This window comes from Rhipicephalus microplus, unplaced genomic scaffold, assembly GCF_043290135.1.
Source record: "Rhipicephalus microplus isolate Deutch F79 unplaced genomic scaffold, USDA_Rmic scaffold_229, whole genome shotgun sequence".
NCBI lineage: Eukaryota > Metazoa > Arthropoda > Arachnida > Ixodida > Ixodidae > Rhipicephalus > Rhipicephalus microplus.
Window position 1 is genome coordinate 42,501 of NW_027464800.1, and position 12,500 is coordinate 55,000.

Sequence of the window (12,500 nt, forward strand, 5' to 3'; positions counted from 1 at the left end):
GCCGCGCGTAACGAGGGGCGCGCGTGTTACAGAGAGATATGCCCAAACACATGAAAGTGTACGCAGGTGTCCTAAGGCAGTTTTTTTTTTTTTTCCTCATTTTGATGTCGCCCCGGCTGACGTGGTTTTCGTTTTTCCGTGCCGCCCCGGCTGACGCGGTTTTCGTTTTTCCGTGCCGCCCCGGCTGACGCAGTTTTTGCGCCGCCCCGGCTGACGCGGTTTTCGCGCCGCCCCGGCTGACGCGGTTCCGACTTTGCACTTTTTGGCTCACCCCGGCTGGCGGCCCACTCACTCGATCGCCAGGTCTGTTTGCCCCGGTGGTTCCACCGCCAGGCTTAAGCGCGAACTTTTTTTGTTTGTTTTCTTTTGATTAAGCGCAAGCTTTTTTCTTTGTTTTCTTTTGATTAAGCGCGGGCTTTTTTCTTTGTTTTTTTTGCATTCGCCCCGGCAGACGCGGTTTTTGCGCCGCCCCGGCTGACGCGGTTTTTGCCGCCCCGGCTGACGCAGTTCGGACTTAGCACTTTTCGGCTGTGCCTGGCTGGCGGCCCACTCACTCGATCGCCATGTCTGTTTGCCACAGTTTTCCCGGTGGTGCCGCACCCGGGCTCGCCCCGGCTGACGCGGTTTCGTGCCGCCCCGGCAGACGCGGTTTTCGCGCCGCCCCGGCTGACGCGGTTTCGTGCCGCCCCGGCAGACGCGGTTTTTTGCCGCCCCGGCTGACGCAGTTCGGACTTGGCACTTTTTGGCTGAGCCTTGCTGGCGGCCCACTCACTCGATCGCCATGTCTGTTTGCCACAGTTTTCCCGGTGGTGCCGCACCCGGGCTCGCCCCGGCAGACGCGTTTTTTTTTTCTTTCGCCCCGGCTGACGCAGTTTTCGCGCCGCCCCGGCAGACGCGGTTTTCGCGCCGCCCCGGCAGACGCGGTTTTTTGCGCCGCCCCGGCTGACGCAGTTCGGACTTGGCACTTTTTGGCTGAGCCTGGCTGGCGGCCCACTCACTCGATCGCCATGTCTGTTTGCCACAGTTTTCCCGGTGGTGCCGCACCCGGGCTCGCCCCGGCTGACGCAGTTTTCGCGCCGCCCCGGCTGACGCGGTTTCGTGCCGCCCCGGCAGACGCGGTTTTTTGCGCCGCCCCGGCTGACGCGGTTTTTTGCCGCCCCGGCTGACGCAGTTCGGACTTGGCACTTTTCGGCTGTGCCTGGCTGGCGGCCCACTCACTCGATCGCCATGTCTGTTTGCCACAGTTTTCCCGGTGGTGCCGCACCCGGGCTCGCCCCGGCAGACGCGTTTTTTTTTTTCTTTCGCCCCGGCTGACGCAGTTTTCGCGCCGCCCCGGCTGACGCGGTTTCGTGCCGCCCCGGCAGACGCGGTTTTTTGCGCCGCCCCGGCTGACGCGGTTTTTGCCGCCCCGGCTGACGCAGTTCGGACTTAGCACTTTTTGGCTGAGCCTGGCTGGTGGCCCACTCACTCGATCGCCATGTCTGTTAGCCACAGTTTTCCCGGTGGTGCCGCACCCGGGCTCGCCCCGGCTGACGCAGTTTTCGCGCCGCCCCGGCTGACGCGGTTTCGTGCCGCCCCGGCAGACGCGGTTTTCGCGCCGCCCCGGCTGACGCGGTTTTTGCCGCCCCGGCTGACGCAGTTCGGACTTAGCACTTTTCGGCTGTGCCTGGCTGGCGGCCCACTCACTCGATCGCCATGTCTGTTTGCCACAGTTTTCCCGGTGGTGCCGCACCCGGGCTCGCCCCGGCTGACGCGGTTTCGTGCCGCCCCGGCAGACGCGGTTTTCGCGCCGCCCCGGCTGACGCGGTTTCGTGCCGCCCCGGCAGACGCGGTTTTTTGCCGCCCCGGCTGACGCAGTTCGGACTTGGCACTTTTTGGCTGAGCCTTGCTGGCGGCCCACTCACTCGATCGCCATGTCTGTTTGCCACAGTTTTCCCGGTGGTGCCGCACCCGGGCTCGCCCCGGCAGACGCGTTTTTTTTTTCTTTCGCCCCGGCTGACGCAGTTTTCGCGCCGCCCCGGCAGACGCGGTTTTCGCGCCGCCCCGGCAGACGCGGTTTTTTGCGCCGCCCCGGCTGACGCAGTTCGGACTTGGCACTTTTTGGCTGAGCCTGGCTGGCGGCCCACTCACTCGATCGCCATGTCTGTTTGCCACAGTTTTCCCGGTGGTGCCGCACCCGGGCTCGCCCCGGCTGACGCAGTTTTCGCGCCGCCCCGGCTGACGCGGTTTCGTGCCGCCCCGGCAGACGCGGTTTTTTGCGCCGCCCCGGCTGACGCGGTTTTTTGCCGCCCCGGCTGACGCAGTTCGGACTTGGCACTTTTCGGCTGTGCCTGGCTGGCGGCCCACTCACTCGATCGCCATGTCTGTTTGCCACAGTTTTCCCGGTGGTGCCGCACCCGGGCTCGCCCCGGCAGACGCGTTTTTTTTTTTTTCTTTCGCCCCGGCTGACGCAGTTTTCGCGCCGCCCCGGCTGACGCGGTTTCGTGCCGCCCCGGCAGACGCGGTTTTTTGCGCCGCCCCGGCTGACGCGGTTTTTGCCGCCCCGGCTGACGCAGTTCGGACTTAGCACTTTTTGGCTGAGCCTGGCTGGTGGCCCACTCACTCGATCGCCATGTCTGTTAGCCACAGTTTTCCCGGTGGTGCCGCACCCGGGCTCGCCCCGGCTGACGCAGTTTTCGCGCCGCCCCGGCTGACGCGGTTTCGTGCCGCCCCGGCAGACGCGGTTTTCGCGCCGCCCCGGCTGACGCGGTTTTTGCCGCCCCGGCTGACGCAGTTCGGACTTAGCACTTTTCGGCTGTGCCTGGCTGGCGGCCCACTCACTCGATCGCCATGTCTGTTTGCCACAGTTTTCCCGGTGGTGCCGCACCCGGGCTCGCCCCGGCTGACGCAGTTTTCGCGCCGCCCCGGCTGACGCGGTTTCGTGCCGCCCCGGCAGACGCGGTTTTCGCGCCGCCCCGGCTGACGCGGTTTCGTGCCGCCCCGGCAGACGCGGTTTTTTGCCGCCCCAGCTGACGCAGTTCGGACTTAGCACTTTTTGGCTGAGCCTTGCTGGCGACCCACTCACTCGATCGCCATGTCTGTTTGCCACAGTTTTCCCGGTGGTGCCGCACCCGGGCTCGCCCCGGCAGACGCGTTTTTTTTTCTTTCGCCCCGGCTGACGCAGTTTTCGCGCCGCCCCGGCAGACGCGGTTTTCGCGCCGCCCCGGCAGACGCGGTTTTTTGCGCCGCCCCGGCTGACGCGGTTTTTTGCCGCCCCGGCTGACGCAGTTCGGACTTGGCACTTTTTGGCTGAGCCTGGCTGGCGGCCCACTCACTCGATCGCCATGTCTGTTTGCCACAGTTTTCCCGGTGGTGCCGCACCCGGGCTCGCCCCGGCTGACGCAGTTTTCGCGCCGCCCCGGCTGACGCGGTTTCGTGCCGCCCCGGCAGACGCGGTTTTTTGCGCCGCCCCGGCTGACGCGATTTTTTGCCGCCCCGGCTGACACGGTTCGGACTTTGCACTTTTCGGCTGTGCCTGGCTGGCGGCCCACTCACTCGATCGCCATGTCTGTTTGCCACAGTTTTCCCGGTGGTGCCGCACCCGGGCTCGCCCCGGCAGACGCGTTTTTTTTTTTTTTTCTTTCGCCCCGGCTGACGCAGTTTTCGCGCCGCCCCGGCTGACGCGGTTTCGTGCCGCCCCGGCAGACGCGGTTTTTTGCGCCGCCCCGGCTGACGTGGTTTTTGCCGCCCCGGCTGACGCAGTTCGGACTTTGCACTTTTTGGCTGAGCCTGGCTGGCGGCCCACTCACTCGATCGCCATGTCTGTTTGCCACAGTTTTCCCGGTGGTGCCGCACCCGGGCTCGCCCCGGCAGACGCGTTTTTTTTTTCCTTCGCCCCGGCAGACGTGGTTCCCCCCCCCCCTCCGTCTTTCTTTTTGTTTTTTTTTTTCGCCGCGGCTGAAGTGGATTTTTCGGTGCCTCGACGCCCCGGTAGTCGCGGTTTTTCCGTTTCCGCACGGCCCCGGCTGACGCTGCTCGGTCACAGTCGCCTTTTGTGGTGATTGCAGACTTCTTGAGCGCGGGTGTTTTTTTTTTGTTGTTGTTGTTGTTTTATTACGCATTCGCTCCAGCAGACGCTGTTTAGACTTTTTGTTTCCTCTTTTATCCTGCGACGAGGTGACGAGGTTTATTCGGTGCCCCGCCGCCCCGGCTGAAGTGATTTTTCCTGTCCCGTGCCGCCCCGGCTGACGCGGTTGGGACTTCGCGTTTGTTCGGCCGCCACGGGTTTTGGCGCACTCGCTCGGTTGCTTGTTGTTGCCACTTGTTGCGAACCCAGGTTTCTTGAGCGAGCGCGGGCGTTTTTTCTTCCTTTCTTTCTTTGTTCTATGTGTTAGCGAATCGGCCTTTAATATCACACGAGGACTCACAACCAACAATTTTCAGTTTGAAGTGTAAAAAATCTGCAGGTGTTGACGTAACTGACTTGCCCCGTACCCTTGAGTACATCCATGAAGTTCTCGTAGTACTACTAAATCGCATTATTCCAAGTGAAGAAATTCCCATAAACTTGCAAACCTCTACACGAAAATCGGTGCGCGTGATAAAGTTGAAAATTATCGTCCGATATCAAATGTGCCTTCTATAACACAAATTCTAGGAAAAAAAAAAAAACACTTGTTCGCCGTTTTCTGCGCCGTGACTGGCAGCACTCCGGCGAAGCGAAACGGGGTCGATTCGAGCACGATATCGGCGTCTTTCGACGTGCTCGCCGGCGACCGTCGCACGAGTACGTCGCACGAGCGCGTCTGCCGGGGCGCCGTTTGCGAAGCCGACGCAAAAGTGGGAACCGCCGCTCGGATGATCGCCGCTTTCGGCAGAGTGAGTGTTGGCACTCCGGGGAAGCGAAACAGCGTGAATGCGCCCACGAAATCGGCGTATTTTGAAGTGCCCGCCGGCGACCGTCGCACGAGTACGGTAAACCGCGTCAGCCGGGGCGTAGTTCGGGACGCCGACGAAAAAGTGGGAAGCGCAACTCGGATCTTCGCCGTTTTTGCAGGAGTGAGTGGCGGCCCTCCTGCGAGACCAAGAAGCATCGATTCGTGCACGAATTCGGCGCCTTTCGACGTGATCGCCGGCGACCGTCGCTCGAGTAGGGCAAACCGCGTCTGCCGGGGCGGGCTTCGGGACGCCGATGCGAAAGTGGGAAACGCTGCTCGGATGTTCGCCGTTTTTGGCCGAGTGAGTGCTGGCACACGGGCGAAGCCAAACGGGGCCGATTACGGCACGATATCGGCGTCTTTCGACGTGCCCGCCGGCGACCGTCGCACGAGTACGGTAAACCGCGTCAGCCCGGGCGGAGTTCGGGACGCCGATGCGAAAGTGGAGAACGCCGCTCGGATCTTCGCCGTTTTTGGAGGAGTGAGTGGCGGCACTCCGGAGAAGCCAAGGAGCGCCAATTAGCGCACGATATCGGCGTCTTTCGACGCGCTCGCCGGCGACCGTCGCACGAGTAGGGCAAACCGCGTCTGCCGGGGCGGGGTTTACGACGCCGACGCAAAAGTGGGAACCGCCGCTCGGATGTTGGCCGTTTTTGGCAGAGTGAGTGCTGGCACTCCGGCGACGCGAAAGAGCGCGAATGCGCCCACGAAAGTGGCGTATTTGGACGTGCGTGACGGCGACCGCTGCAGGAGTACGAAAAACCACGTCAGCCGGGGCGAGCGACACACGGCGGTCTGGGTGCTTATCGCTGCTATTATAGGGGCACCCCGGCAGACGCAGAAAAAAAAAAAAAAATTTCGACCTTCTTTTTTGCTGGTCGAGCTCGGGTAACCCAGGTCGCAATGGGAGCCGCGCACGAAAGCGGCGTCGCGAGACGCGTTCGCGGTCGCTAGTCGCACGAGCTCGGCAACCGCGTCAGCCGGCGCGGAGTTCGGGATGCCGACGGCTAAGTGGGTACCGCTGCTCGGATGTTCGCCGTTTTTGGCCGAGTGAGTGCTGGCACTCCGGTGAAGCCAAGGAGCGCCAATTCGTGCACGATATCGGCGTCTTTCGACGTGCCCGCCGGCCACCGCCGCACGAGTACGGCAAACCGCGTCTGCCGGGGCGGGGTTCGCGACGCGTACGCAATAGTGGGAACCGTCGCTCGGATGTTCGTCGTCTTTGGCCGAGCGAGTGCTGGCACTCCGGCGAAGCGAAACGGGGCCGATTCGGGCACGATATCGGCGTATTTCGACGTGCTCGCCGGCGACCGTCGCACGAGTACGGCAAAGCGCGTCTGCCGGGGCGAGGTTTGCGACGCCGACGAAAAAGTGGGAAGCGCCGCTCGGATCTTCGCCGTTTTTGCAGGAGTGAGTGGCGGCCCTCCTGCGAGACCAAGAAGCATCGACTCGCGCACGATATCGGTGTCTTTCGACGTGCCCGCCGGCCACCGCCGCACGAGTACGGCAAACCGCGTATGCCGGGGCGGGGTTGGCGACGCCGACGCAAAAGTGGGAACCGCCACTAGGATGTTCGCCGTTTTTGGCAGAGTGAGTGCTGGCACTCCGGCGAAGCGAAAGAGCGCGAATGCGCCCACGAAAGTGGCGTGTTTGGACGTGCTTGACGACGACCACCGCAGGAAAACGAAAAACCACGTCAGCCGGGGCGAGCGACCCATGGCGGTCTGGGTGCTTATCGCTGCTATTATAGGGGCACCCCGGCAGACGCAAAAAAAAAAAAAAAAAATTTTTTCGACATTCTTTTTTGCTCGTCGACCTCGGGTGACCCAGGTCGCAGTGGGAGCCGCGCACGAAAGCGGCGTCGCGAGACGGCTTCGCGGTCGCTAGTCGCACGAGCTCGGCAACCGCGTCTGCCGGGGCGGAGTTCGGGACGCCGACGGCTAAGTGGGAACCGCCGCTCGGATGTTCGCCGTTTGTGGCCGAGTGAGTGCTGGCACTCCGGCGAAGCCAAACGGGGCCGATTCCGGCACGATATCGGCGTCTTTCTACGTGCTCGCCGGCGACCGTCGCACGAGTACGGCAAAGTGCGTCTGCCGGGGCGGGGTTTGCGACGCGTACGCAATAGTGAGAACCGTCGCTCGGATGTTCGTCGTCTTTCGCCGAGCCAGTGCTGGCAATCCGGCGAAGCCGAACGGAGCCGATTCGGGCACGATATCGGCGTCTTTCCACGTGCTCGCCGGCGACCGTCGCACGAGTACGGTAAACCGCGTCAGCCGGGGCGGAGTTCGGGACGCCGATGCGAAAGTGGGAAGCGCCGCTCGGATCTTCGCCGTTTTTGGAGGAGTCAGTGGCGGCACTCCGGTGAAGCCAAGGTGCGCCAATTCGCGCACGATATCGGCGTCTTTCGACGTGCCCGCCGGCCACCGTCGCACGAGTACGGCAAACCTCGTCTGCCGGGGCGGGGTTTGCGACGCCGACGCAAAAGTGGGAACCGCCGCTCGGATGTTCGCCGTTTTTGGCAGAGTGAGTGCTGGCACTCCGGCGAAGCGAAAGAGCGCGAATGCGCCCACGAAAGTGGCGTGTTTGGACGTGCTTGACGACGACCACCGCAGGAAAACGAAAAACCACGTCAGCCGGGGCGAGCGACCCATGGCGGTCTGGGTGCTTATCGCTGCTATTATAGGGGCACCCCGGCAGACGCAAAAAAAAAAAAATTTTTTTTCGACATTCTTTTTTGCTCGTCGACCTCGGGTGACCCAGGTCGCAGTGGGAGCCGCGCACGAAAGCGGCGTCGCGAGACGGCTTCGCGGTCGCTAGTCGCACGAGCTCGGCAACCGCGTCTGCCGGGGCGGAGTTCGGGACGCCGACGGCTAAGTGGGAACCGCCGCTCGGATGTTCGCCGTTTGTGGCCGAGTGAGTGCTGGCACTCCGGCGAAGCCAAACGGGGCCGATTCCGGCACGATATCGGCGTCTTTCTACGTGCTCGCCGGCGACCGTCGCACGAGTACGGCAAAGTGCGTCTGCCGGGGCGGGGTTTGCGACGCGTACGCAATAGTGAGAACCGTCGCTCGGATGTTCGTCGTCTTTCGCCGAGCCAGTGCTGGCACTCCGGCGAAGCCGAACGGAGCCGATTCGGGCACGATATCGGCGTCTTTCCACGTGCTCGCCGGCGACCGTCGCACGAGTACGGTAAACCGCGTCAGCCGGGGCGGAGTTCGGGACGCCGATGCGAAAGTGGGAAGCGCCGCTCGGATCTTCGCCGTTTTTGGAGGAGTCAGTGGCGGCACTCCGGTGAAGCCAAGGTGCGCCAATTCGCGCACGATATCGGCGTCTTTCGACGTGCCCGCCGGCCACCGTCGCACGAGTACGGCAAACCTCGTCTGCCGGGGCGGGGTTTGCGACGCCGACGCAAAAGTGGGAACCGCCGCTCGGATGTTCGCCGTTTTTGGCAGAGTGAGTGCTGGCACTCCGGCGAAGCGAAAGAGCGTGAATGCGCCCACGAAAGTAGCGTATTTGGACGTGCTTGACGGCGACCGCCGCAGGAGTACGAAAAACCACGTCAGCCGGGGCGAGCGACCCACGGCGGTCTGGGTGCTTATCGCTGCTATTATAGGGGCACCCCGGCAGACGCAGAAAGAAAAAAAAAAATGGGGACATGGCGTGCGTCACCGTGCGGCTTCGCAGCGTTGCCGAAGTCGCCGAGCCCTTCGACTGAGCCGAACGGCAGACAGGGAACGTTGGTCGGCCGTTCTAACCTGTCGGTGCCACGCCGAGACGTCGTTAAGGAAAACCGCGTCGTGGGCCTCTACGACGCCGTCGAGTCGTTGTACGTTTGGTGTCCAGCGTGTCGGCGGCGAGTAGCGGACACGTCGTTCACGACTTCGGTCTTTCGCAGTCGACGCGAACTTGCGGAGAGTCGTGGTGCCTCACGTTTTCGGCAGAAACCGCGGCGGAATTTTCCCGTGCGTGCGCGCACGACCTCGGTGCTGTGCCGTCAGCGTAGTGTTGCACAAACTCGTGGCCTACCCAAGGTGCGGTACGTTTGCGGCCGTATCCTCGGTGGGAATTTCGTGAGTAGGGTCGCAAATTCTACGACCTCGGCGGGTTTGAGAGCGACGTAGACTTGTGGCACGCTCAACATGCCACACGTTTCGGGGCACACCCGCGGTGAAATTTTCTCGAGTACGCTCGTATTAGGGCCCAAGGAGGTCTGGGTACTTATCGCTGCTATTATGTGGGGGTTCTCGTGAGCGGCGTACGCGAAAGCGACCGGGTGTCTGATATGCGGCGGGCTTCGGCCTCGTCAAGCGTGTCCTCGGGTCTGCTCCAGGGGAATCCACGGCAGTCGTCTGCAGCCTCATCCGCTTGATGCGTTAGGGGCTGGTTGTCGGACGGTGCCGTTTTACCACGATATCGAGGTGTGTTCCGTGTCGTCCTCGGGCGATTCAGATGCGAAAGCGCCGAAGACGCGGGCGTGACCCGTCGTCTGGCGGCTTTGCAGTCTCGGCTCCGTTGCTAGTTCCGGCCGGTCCACCGACAGTGCAGCGGGCTTGGGCAACCCGCACGGCGCGACCGAGTCGATGCAACGAAAAAGAGCGAGCATGAACGTGCTTCTTGCCGCACGGCTCCCACTCGTCTTTCGGGAAGGTTGTGCCGTAGCGAGCTCGAACGCCGTCATCTCGGAGTGCAAAATAAGCGTGTTGGGGCGCCTGAAGGTGGCCTCCGCCGCACACAGACTGCGTCCGGCCCGCCGAGGGCGAGGACGGACGCGCAGTCGAACGATTACCTGGTTGATCCTGCCAGTAATCATATGCTTGTCTCAAAGATTAAGCCATGCATGTCTAAGTACATGCCGAAATAAGGCGAAACCGCGAATGGCTCATTAAATCAGTTATGGTTCCTTAGATCGTTTCTTCCTACTTGGATAACTGTGGCAATTCTAGAGCTAATACATGCAGTGAGCCTGGAGCCCTTTGGGTAACGGGTGCTTTTATTAGACCAAGATCGATCGGGTTTCGGCCCGTATTGTGTGGTGACTCTGGATAACTTTGTGCTGATCGCATGGCCACGAGCCGGCGACGTTTCTTTCAAGTGTCTGCCTTATCAACTTTCGATGGTAGGTTACTTGCTTACCATGGTTGTTACGGGTAACGGAGAATCAGGGTTCGATTCCGGAGAGGGAGCCTGAGAAACGGCTACCACATCCAAGGAAGGCAGCAGGCGCGCAAATTACCCACTCCCGGCACGGGGAGGTAGTGACGAAAAATAACAATACGGGACTCTTTTGAGGCCCCGTAATTGAAATGAGTACACTCTAAATCCTTTAACGAGGATCAATTGGAGGGCAAGTCTGGTGCCAGCAGCCGCGGTAATTCCAGCTCCAATAGCGTATACTAAAGCTGCTGCGGTTAAAAAGCTCGTAGTTGGATCTCAGTTCCAGACGAGTAGTGCATCTACCCGATGCGACGGCTCGGACTGAACATCATGCCGGTTCTTTCTTGGTGCACTTCATTGTGTGCCTCGAGATGGCCGGTGCTTTTACTTTGAAAAAATTAGAGTGCTCAACGCAGGCGAGTCGCCTGAATAAACTTGCATGGAATAATAGAACAAGACCTCGTTTCTGTTCTGTTGGTTTTTGGAATACGAGGTAATGATTAAGAGGGACGGACGGGGGCATTCGTATTGCGGCGCTAGAGGTGAAATTCTTGGACCGTCGCAAGACGAACTACTGCGAAAGCATTTGCCAAGAATGTTTTCATTGATCAAGAACGAAAGTCAGAGGTTCGAAGGCGATCAGATACCGCCCTAGTTCTGACCATAAACGATGCCAACCAGCGATCCGCCTGAGTTACTCAAATGACTCGGCGGGCAGCTTCCGGGAAACCAAAGTATTTGGGTTCCGGGGGAAGTATGGTTGCAAAGCTGAAACTTAAAGGAATTGACGGAAGGGCACCACCAGGAGTGGAGCCTGCGGCTTAATTTGACTCAACACGGGAAAACTTACCCGGCCCGGACACTGGGAGGATTGACAGATTGAGAGCTCTTTCTTGATTCGGTGGATGGTGGTGCATGGCCGTTCTTAGTTGGTGGAGCGATTTGTCTGGTTAATTCCGATAACGAACGAGACTCTAGCCTATTAAATAGGTGCGGGGTTCCCAGCACCTTACAACCTTCTTAGAGGGACAAGCGGCTCCTAGCCGCACGAAACAGAGCAATAACAGGTCTGTGATGCCCTTAGATGTCCGGGGCCGCACGCGCGCTACACTGAAGGAAGCAGCGTGTCTTTATCCCTGTCTGAAAAGACTGGGTAACCCGTGGAACTTCTTTCGTGATTGGGATAGGGGCTTGCAATTGTTCCCCTTGAACGAGGAATTCCCAGTAAGCGCGAGTCATAAGCTCGCGTTGATTACGTCCCTGCCCTTTGTACACACCGCCCGTCGCTACTACCGATTGAATGATTTAGTGAGGTCTTCGGACCGATGTCCGGCGCGGCCTTTCGGTTGCGCCGGTCTGTTGGAAAGATGACCAAACTTGATCATTTAGAGGAAGTAAAAGTCGTAACAAGGTTTCCGTAGGTGAACCTGCGGAAGGATCATTAACGGATTGTGAAGGGTGAGCGCCTCAGCTGCGTCTGCGCCCGACACTTTCTGCCGCTGACCCCGTTTGGACGCGGGGTCGGCTTTTCCCCACGGGGCTGCCTGAATGTGGAGCGGCACCCCGTGACAAATTGTTGCGCCCAGCGGACGCCAACACCGCGACCTTGGACGGTCGGCCAGGTGGCGGACGCGGGTACAAACGGCGCAACGCACTCATAGGTCGGCTTTCGACCCGCCACTGCACCGTGGCTCGAAGCGCTCGAAATGCGCGACCCGACCGCTGCGGGACCGCCTAGTACTGTAAACAGGAGCGGCGGAGCGCGAACGGCGAGTCGTGGTTACGTCGGTAGAAGGCGAGGCTGCGCGTTCCCGAAACGCCAGCCGAGTGCCCTCCCGACCGTTCGAGCGTGCAAGAACGAGACCCGACAATCGCGCGGCGACTGCCAAGTACGAGAGGAACGGCACAAGCGTCGGCGGTCGGTCAAGGAACTGGCGATGTGACGGGTCCGCTGTGCACCAGTGCATACCGTCCCGCCGTCCGCGGCAAGCGCCTCCGCGTCCTCGGGTGACGGAGGCTGCCGGTCGGTTCTTGCAGGCGAGGGATCTCGCTGGCACCGGTTCGCGTTGACGCGCGGCCGGTCATGGCACGGCGATGCGACGGCCGAGGTGCGCAGTACTCGATGGAGGAACCGCACGCTCCGATGACCGTCCCGCCCTCCGCGGCGTATGCGTACCGACCGTAATGGTTGCAGCAGCGCCGGCCGGCTTTTGAATTCGCCACACGAAACACGGTGCGAGATCGCGGTTAGGGGAGCGTCGACGTTGCCAGGCGTTTTGCTTGCTGCCGAGGGAAAGGCGGCACGGCCACGTCGCGCTCGTCGCGATTAGCGGGTCTGCGCGCTTTGGGAAGGTGCCGCAACGACTTGCCGAAAGAGGAAGCACGGAAGAACGAGGGACTTGGACGTCCCGACAATTGAACGCACTTGCG

At 61.3% G+C, this 12,500-nt stretch overlaps 1 non-coding gene across 1 annotated transcript; it reads left to right on the forward strand.

Moving 5' to 3' along the window:
* The first annotated feature begins 9,699 nt into the window (after positions 1-9,699).
* Positions 9,700-11,514, forward strand: LOC142792592 (small subunit ribosomal RNA). Its single transcript, XR_012891051.1, has one exon. It is a non-coding gene; the product is annotated as a small subunit ribosomal RNA (ribosomal RNA).
* Positions 11,515-12,500: the final 986 nt, after the last annotated feature.